The sequence below is a fragment of the Nerophis lumbriciformis genome, linkage group LG26 (genome assembly GCF_033978685.3).
Source record: "Nerophis lumbriciformis linkage group LG26, RoL_Nlum_v2.1, whole genome shotgun sequence".
In the NCBI taxonomy this organism is placed as follows: domain Eukaryota; kingdom Metazoa; phylum Chordata; class Actinopteri; order Syngnathiformes; family Syngnathidae; genus Nerophis; species Nerophis lumbriciformis.
Genome location: NC_084573.2, coordinates 22,977,373 through 22,986,916, shown reverse-complemented (window position 1 = coordinate 22,986,916; position 9,544 = coordinate 22,977,373).

Below are 9,544 nucleotides of genomic sequence, written 5' to 3'. Positions count from 1 at the left end.
GGCTACCCTCTGGAAGGAGGTATAGATCGATTCGCGCCAGGACCACCAGAATTTCTCACAGTCTGTATCCCCAGGCTGTGAGACTGCTAAATGAACAGCCTGCCCCTTTGCTGCCCCGGACCATCTTATTACCTCACTCTTCACCACCTCAATAATTGTGCTCTGGACATTGCATTGCTGCAACATCAACGTAACACTCATCAGACATCTGACTGTTCCCACCCCCACACCCCTCTTTTCGCGATCTTCCTGACAATGCTAAAATGCTAAAATGGGAACTATTGTCAATCTGCACATCAATGCAGTTTCTATGCTGCTGGACAAAGCTAAAAAAAAATCTTGTTGTTCATGTATGACTTAAGTGTTATTATGACAATGACAATAAAGGAATTGATTGACGACACCTAGTCAAGTGGCGCTAAGTTACATCCAACCATTTTACTACCGCCTGTCCCTTTTGGAGTCGCGGGGGGGGGGGGGGGGGGGGGGGGGTGCTGGAGCATATCACCAGGGGGAGCTCCACAAACCACGTTAAACCCAGATTCCGATCTAACAAAGGTCTTAACTCAGGCCTGGGCAATTATTTTGACTTGGGGGGCCACATTTAGAGAAAAAAATGTGTCTGGGGGCCGGTATATCTATTTTTAGGAACACTAATACAAAACCTCACAATAATGTCTGATTGAATGCTAAAAACGTTATGACAGACCGCCTTAAAAAACTTAATGGAATTGTAAAATGTTCTATTTTTCTATTATATATATATATATTGACAAAATATAAACGTCACACCCCCTTTCGATCGACATATTTTACAATCAAGTGGAACGCAACAAAAATACAACAAACAGTGAAAAATGAACGCGGAGAGTACAAAATAAACCCACCGACAATCTGATATATCACTAAGCTTTAGAACTTTGTTGTGAAAATCTCCTTCCGCGTCTGTGGAAACGCTTCCCGCCCACACTGCTTGGTGCCTCGTCTGAGCTGCTGTGACGTAGATTACCATAGTAACTAATTAGATGACCATAGTAACTACCGTAATTTCCGGACTATAAGCCGCTACTTTTTTCCCTCGTTCTGGTCCCTGCGGCTTATACAACAGTGCGGCTTACGGTAACCAGGGGCGCGCACTACCGAGGATGCGCGAGACCGAGGCAGACATCTGGCGCCAGGTAAGAGAGAGAGCAAAACAAAGAGTAGGAGAGCGTCAGCGACAGTTTGCGCGAAGGAAGTGTTCATGCAAACACCCTCAATATGGAAAACAAACGGAGAAGTGCATATGATGCTGCTTTTAAGTTAAAGGCAATCGATCTGGCTGTCAAAGAAGGAAATAGAGCTGCTGCACGTACCCTTGACATCAATGAATCAATGGTGAGACGTTGGAGACGGCAGCATGAAGAACTGATTCAATGCAAAAAGACAAAAAAATCCTTCAGAGGTAATAAAAGCAGATGGCCGGAACTTGAAAACTTTCTTGAGGACTGGGTGAACACACAGAGAGCAGACGGCCGGGGTGTTTCCACCGTGCAGATCCGACTGAAAGCCCAAACAACCGCCAAAGAAATGAATATTGAAGATTTTAGAGGTGGACCATCATGGTGTCTCAGATTTATGAGACGAAAAGGACTATCCATTAGGGCACGGACGACTCTGAGTCAGCAACTTCCTCCCGACCACAAGGAGAAAATGACAAACTTCCGCGAATTCACACAAAGAAAGATAGACGAATATTCCATCGGACCGGACGAGATAATAAACATGGATGAAGTGCCTCTGTCCTTTGACTTGCCTCTCACAAGGACTGTTAACAAAAAAGATTAATCGTCCATCATACTGAGAACAACTGGCCATGAGAGAACACATTTCACTTGTGTTCTGGGCTGCACAGCATCCGGACTAAAGCTTCCACCGATGGTGATTTTTAAACGGATTACTATGCCAAATGAAAAATTCCCGAAAGACATCTCCGTAAAAGTCAACCAGAAAGGGTGGATGATGGAAAGCGTTATGAAGGAATGGCTGAATGAGTGCTATGGCAAGCGACCTGGGGGATTTTTTCGCAAAAAAAAAGCACTGCTCGTTTTGGACAGCATGAGGGCCCATATAACAGATTCTGTGAAAGCAGCCATCAAGAGCACAAACTATATTCCAGCTGTGATTCCTGGGGGCACAACGAAGCATTTTCAGCCACTGGACATCAGTGTGAATCGTGCTTTTAAAGTGGCACTACGAGTTCAGTGGGAGGCATGGATGACTAACGGTGAGAAATCATTCACCCTAACTGGTCGCATGCGAAAAGCAACTTTTGCTCAAGTCTGCCAGTGGATCCTGACGGCATGGAAAAGTGTGAAAACATCCACGATCATCAACGGCTTTCGAAAAGCTGGACTGCTGCGTCGTGATGATGAAGAGGACGGCGTAACGGCTGACTAAGCCGGAGCCGTTGATTCTACTGATGAAGAGGAAGGTTTTGAGAGCGAGAACAAAGGAGAGGGAGTGGCTGACGACGACATTTTGGACCTGTTCTTCTCCGACACCGACAAAGAGGATTTCGGTGGTTTTAGTACGCAGGAGGAAGACGATGACACAATGATTAAAGACTGACTTTTCATATACCGGTAGTAGGCTGGTTATTTTGATAACCTAAACGGCCGCGGGACTGCACTTTTACTGCCGTGTTACAGGCGAGCACTTTGTATTACTTTGCACCATTGTATTATTTGTACTCTGCACGAATGCTGTTCGCCATGTCAAAGATGTGAAAGTTTGATTGAATGATTGAAAGATTTATTGTTAATAAATGGGACGCTTTGCGTTCCCAAACAGTCATCTATGTCCCGACAATCCCCTCCGTGGTAGCAGGAACCCCTATATACTACGGTAATTACACATCAAAACGCCTGCGGCTTATAGTCGGGTGCGGCTTATATATGGAGCAATCTGTATTTTCCCCTAAATTTAGCTGGTGCGCCTTATAGTCCGGAAATTACGGTAATTAGATTACCATAGTAACTAATTAGATGACCTACTCAGTGGCCTAGTGGTGAGTTCAAACCCCGGCCGAGTCATACCAAAGACTATAAAAATGGGACCCATTACCTCCCTGCTTGGCACTCAGCATCAAGGGTTGGAATTGGGGGTTAAATCACCAAAAATGATTCCCGGGCGCAGCACCGCTGCTGCCCACTGCTCCCCTCACCTCCCAGGGGGTGAACAAGGGGATGGGTCAAATGCAGAGGACAAATTTCGCCACACCTCGTGTGTGTGTGACAATCATTGGTACTTTAACTTTAACTTTAACCATAGTAACTAATTAGATTACCATAGTAACTAATTAGATGACCATAGTAACTCATTAGATTACCATAGTAAATAAATAAATGATAAATGGGTTGTACTTGTATAGCGCTTTTCTACCTTCAAGGTACTCAAAGCGCTTTGACACTACTTCCACATTTACCCATTCACACACACATTCACACACTGATGGAGGGAGCTGCCATGCAAGGCGCTAACCAGCACCCATCAGGAGCAAGGATGAAGTGTCTTGCTCAGGACACAACGGGCATGACGAGGTTGGTACTAGGTGGGGATTGAACCAGGGACCTTGGGGTTGCGCACGGCCACTCTTCCACTGCGCAGTAAGTGGTATATCATCCCAAAGCGCAGATTCCAAGCATTGAAATACTTTGTATAGTTGAAGACTTACGGTCATTAGAAAACATCACTGCACATCATGATGGCAGCTACACTTTACATCTTAAAGATCAAAGAAATTATTTGGAAATGTCCGGCGGGCCAGTTTGAAAAGTTCAACGGGCCACATGTGGGCCCCGGGCCTTAATTTGCACAGGTCTGTCTTAACTCATTCTCCTTCTATGCCACATCAATGTGGAATGCACTCCCAACAGGTGTAAAAGAAAGTGCATCTCTATCCTCCTTCAAAACCGCACTAAAAGAACACCTCCAGGGAACTACAACCCTTGACTAACACACTCCCCCTTCCACATCCCACCTCCCCAGATTGTAAATAATCAAATGTAAATAATCAAATGTATATACTTGTTCTTATGCTTTCTGAGCTCACTATGTTCACTGCTCGCTGTACATATCCTACCAAGTCAGACCTACACTGTTTCAATGTCCATTTCTCAGATGATGCAATTGTTGATGACTGAAGTGCTGATATCAACCAAACCCCCTCCACATCCCACCCCCCGGATTGTAAATAATGTAAATAATTCAATGTATATACTCTGATGATTAACTTGTGTGATGACTGTATTATGCTGATAGTATATATTTGTACCATGAATTGATTAACGTGGACCCCGACTTAAGCAAGTTGAAAAACTTATTAGGGTGTTACCATTTAGTGGTCAATTGTACGGAATATGTACTGTACTGTGCAATCTACTATTAAAAGTTCCAATCAATCAATCTCAGCTGCATTCGGGCGGAAGGCGGGGTTTATTGTTTATTGTTTATTGAGGATCCCCATTAGCCGACGCACAAACGCCAGGCCAGTCTTCCTGGGGTCCTTTTCAAAAGTTCAAAGAAAAATAATAATATACAATCCAGTTACAAAACATACACAAATCCATCCCACCCACTACACTCGGACCTGGCGGAGAGAATGAGCACGTTCTGTGGAAGGCTCAGACTCCCAAAATGCAACATGGAACGACACAGGAGGTCCTTCATACCGTCAGCCATCACACTGTATAATGCATATGTTCCTTCTTGACTGCACTTAAATGTAGAATATATGTATAATATATTTATATTATTCACATGTGAATAATGCTTTAAAGTATTTATTGTCTATTGTGAGCGAACTGTCGTGCTGAATTTCCCCCAGGGATCAATAAAGTACTTTCTATTCTATTCTATACTCTATCCATCCATCCATCCATCCATTTTTCTACCGCTTGTCCCTCTTGGAGTCGCGGGGGGTGCTGGAGCCTATCTAAGCTGCATTCGGGCAGAAGGCGGGGTTTATTGTGGATCCCCATTTAGCCGACGCACAAACGCCAGGCTAGTCTTCCTGGGGTCCTTTTCAAAAGTTCAGAATAAAATAATAATACACAAACTCCAGCTTTTTCCCACCTCCAAAAACATGCACCTGGGGATCGGTTGATTGGCAACACTAAAATTGGCCCTAGTGTGTGAATGTGAGTGTGAATGTTGTCTAGTATATCTGTGTTGGCCTTGCAATGAGGTGGCGACTTGTCCAGGGTGACTTCCGCCCGATTGTAGCTGAGATAGGCTCCAGCGACCCCGAAGGGAATAAGCGGTAGAAAATGGATGGATGGATGGATGGATCCCTCTGGGTCTGAAATAAAATGACTACAACTATTTCCACATCTGGTGATAGGAATTGCTGGAAGTAGGTGGGGATGTATGGAGGGCCAAATGGAATAAAATACAATAAAAAATACATTTAATTAATTAAATCAATAAATATACATAACATACAGTATGTATACATATGTATTAATTGTTATTATTATTATTAATTAATTATTAGACAGGAAAAAAAACAACACAAGAGCAACATGGGGCATCCTCAATAGTATTATTAAAAATGGTACTAAGAAGGATTACCCTCAATACTTTTTAGACGGAAATGTAAGCAATGACATTATGAACGAAGTAGGTGAATGCTTTAATAACTACCGTATTTTTCGGAGTATAAGTCGCACCGGAGTATAAGTCGCACCTGCCGAAAATGCATAATAAAGAAGGAAAAAAACATATATAAGTCACACTGGAGAATAAGTCGCATTTTTGGGGGAAATTTGTTTGATAAAACCCAACACCAAGAATAGACATTTGAAAGACAATTTAAAATAAATAAAGAATAGTGAACAACAGGCTGAATAAGTGTACGTTATATGAGGCATAAATAACCAACTGAGAACGTGCCTGGTATGTTAACGTAACGTATTATGGTAAGAGTCATTCAAATAACTATAACATATAGAACATGCTATACGTTTACCAAACAATCTGTCACTCCTAATCGCTAAATCCCATGAAATCTTATAAGTCTAGTCTCTTACGTGAATGAGCTAAATAATATTATTTGATATTTTACGGTAATGTGTTAATAATTTCACACATAAGTCGCTCCTGAGAATAAGTCGCACCCCCGGCCAAACTATGAAAAAAACTGCGACTTATAGTCCGAAAAAAACGGTACTTCGTAAATATTACAACCAATCAAGAGCAAAGGATTCCGAATCAGTTGAGGACTTGAATGACATCATAGCTGGAAATCTCAACTCGATGTTCCTCAAAAATGTGCCCGAATAGGAAATAATGAAAATTGTAAAGAAATGCAAAGCCAAAACCTCGACTGACTGTCACGGAATATATATGAAAGCTATAAAAACAGTTACTGAAGAAATTTCAGAACCTTTAATGTGTATCAGCAATTTATCAATTTAAACAGGCAAATTCCTAGACAAAATGAAAACAGCAAAAGTCGTACAGATTTATAAGAATGGAGACAAACACCAGTTTACAAATGACAAACCTGTGTTTTTTACTTCCACAATGTTATGAAATCTTTGGAAAATTATTCAACAGCAGTTTGGACAAATTCATGAACAAAAGTTGAACACTCACAGAGAACCAATACGGATACAGAGCTAATATCTAATCATCGATGGCATTAATCGAAATAACAGAAGATATTAGTAATGCAATGGATGGTAAACAATGTGCAGCAGCAGTATTTATGCATCTAACATAATAAGCATTTGACACAATTAACCATAATATCTTAATTAACAAATTAATTGGAAAGGCGTGGCATCAGAGGGTTGGTCTTGAACCAGGCAAGAAGCTATAACAAAAAGGAAGCATACCGTGAAGCTAAGAGAACATACATTTACAGAGCTAAATATATCTTGTGGTGATCTTGTGGGATCAATACTTTGACCAAAATTGTCTAATCTGTATAATAATAACATTTGTAAAGTTACAACAGACCTAAAGTTAGTATTATTTGCAGATGATACAACTGATTTTTGTTCATGGGAGGACAACAGAAGCTAATACAAATAATAACAGAAGAAATTAATGGATTAAAAAGATGGTTTGACAAAAACAGACTATATCTTTGAATCTCAGTAAAACTAAAATATTGATATTTGGTAACAGTAGAAGAGAAAGTCAAACACAAATACAGATAGACGGTATAGACATTGAAAGGGTAAAAGAAACCAAATTTTTGTGAGTAATAATAGAAGATACAATTAACTGTAAATTTCATACAAAAAACTAACAACCCCAAGGTGGGTAGAAATATTTCAATAATGAACAAAGCAAAATATGTTGTAGACCAAAAATCACCACACATTCTTTACTGCTCGCTAATGTTACCATATTTAAGTTATTGTGTGGAAATATGTGAGAATAACTACAAAATTCTAAATTAATTCGCTAATCGTGTTACAAAAAAGATCAGTTAAAATAATACATAAAGTTGGCTGTAGAGAACATACAAACCCTTTATTTATTAAATCCAAAATATTGACATTCTTTTGAGGTGGTGCATTTGCAAACAGCTAACATTATGCACAAAGCAAACTTTAACCTGCTACCCAAGAATGTACAACAATTCTTCTAAACAAAAGAGGAAAAATATAACCTTAGAGAAAAATCTAACTTAAAATATTTGTTGTACAACATTTAAAACCTTTAGTATATCAGTATGTGGAATTATGTTATGGAATGGATTAAGCAAATAAATCAAATAATGTACAATTATCCAGTTTAAGTAAGTGTTCCAATCACAAGTGTTTACAAAGTATTATCAAGTACAATTATTAAGTATTATTTATCTTATAAAGTGAATCACAACTGACTTAAATATTTATCAAGAGAACTGTTGTATTTAGAGTTCATTGATGTAAATTGTGTTATAAAAGGAGAACAGATGTGTTAGGAATTGCTGCAAAGTGGAAAAGAAGTAGGATTGAATAAGCTTTGCTTCTTCCTATTCCTTTTCGGACATGTTGTACAGAGAAATTAAAATATGTAAAATATGTGATTTTTCATATTGAAACTGTATACATGTTCAAAATAAACAACCACCAACCAAACGCATACTTCTTTAAATCATGAACTCATGAAACCAATAATCAATTGAATAATACAATCAATAATTAATTAAATTATTACATTATTTAATTAACATTAAATACATCGATTACATTTAAAAACCCATGTCTGTATTTAATTTCAATTGCAGTTTAATTGATGAATGACACATTTAAGTATTTAAAAAAAAAGAAGTTATTATTTAATGTGTCCCATTTGCCTCTTTATATGGATGAGGAAATATGGTGAAATTATGTTTAAATAAACAAGAACATTACATCACATCAACTATATGATATGACAAGGTGCACAAAATAAGTATGCACACAAATGCTATTGAATAGAATAGAATAGAATAGAATGGACTTTATTGTCATTATATTTGCATACCACGAGATTAAGGACTCCAATTTAATTAACCTCTTAAGGCCCAAGCAGTTTGTTTACATGCTTTTTTATTTATCTTTGCTATTTGGGCTTATTGGACACTAATTAGAATAAAAACTAAGAATCATCTTTTTATATGATGTACTTAGTCCATAAGTAACAAACATGTACTTCATGGTTAGTGACATGCTAATTCTTATTTTTACACTTTTTTTTCCCAAATTCCATTGTATGTTATACTCTTCTGACACCACCATATGGCAGTATAAGTGTCCACATAAGCGGCCATAAGACCCCAATTCAGTAGTGTACACAATTTTGGAAATAAGAGCTAAAAGGTGATGTCCACGCATGTGGCCACTAAGGCCTTTAGAGGTTTTAAGGTGCGGTAGTGGAAACAAATATGGAATAAAAATAAATCACACAAGTAGTAATAAAGATAAAAAATAAGAATTTAAGTAAACAGACTATTATACAATAAAACAATAAGCATTTACAATCCTGTACAATATACAAAACAATATACAAAATACAGTACAATATACAGAACAAAACAAGAGTATCAGGTTAAGAAAGTAACAATCAGTGTCGGACGTATTGCACTAGAAGGATAATATTGCACAGAAGGGTATTAGGACATTGCACAGTGGAGGATGGGGGGGGGGGGGTATAGGGGTGAATTATTTATTACAAGTTTGAGTTCAAGATGGTGACAGCTCTGGGAAAGAAGCTTGGAATTTAAACATAAATAAATGTTTAATTCTATTTTTATCTTTTTTATCATTGCCTGGTTTCATTTTGCTGCTTATTAAACACAGTATGATATTGGTACAGTGTTCTTATATTTAAAGAAAAGGCCTTACGACAGTGCATTGAATGTGACGTCACATGAGCTTGATGTTGCCTTCCGAACTTCAGGAAATCTTAAACTCATGTAAATTTGAATTGGAAATAGATACAAGCTACATGTATTTAATCTTGAATATGTATATTTCAATAAAGAAAATATACAAGATTGTATAAATCTATCTGTTTGTGT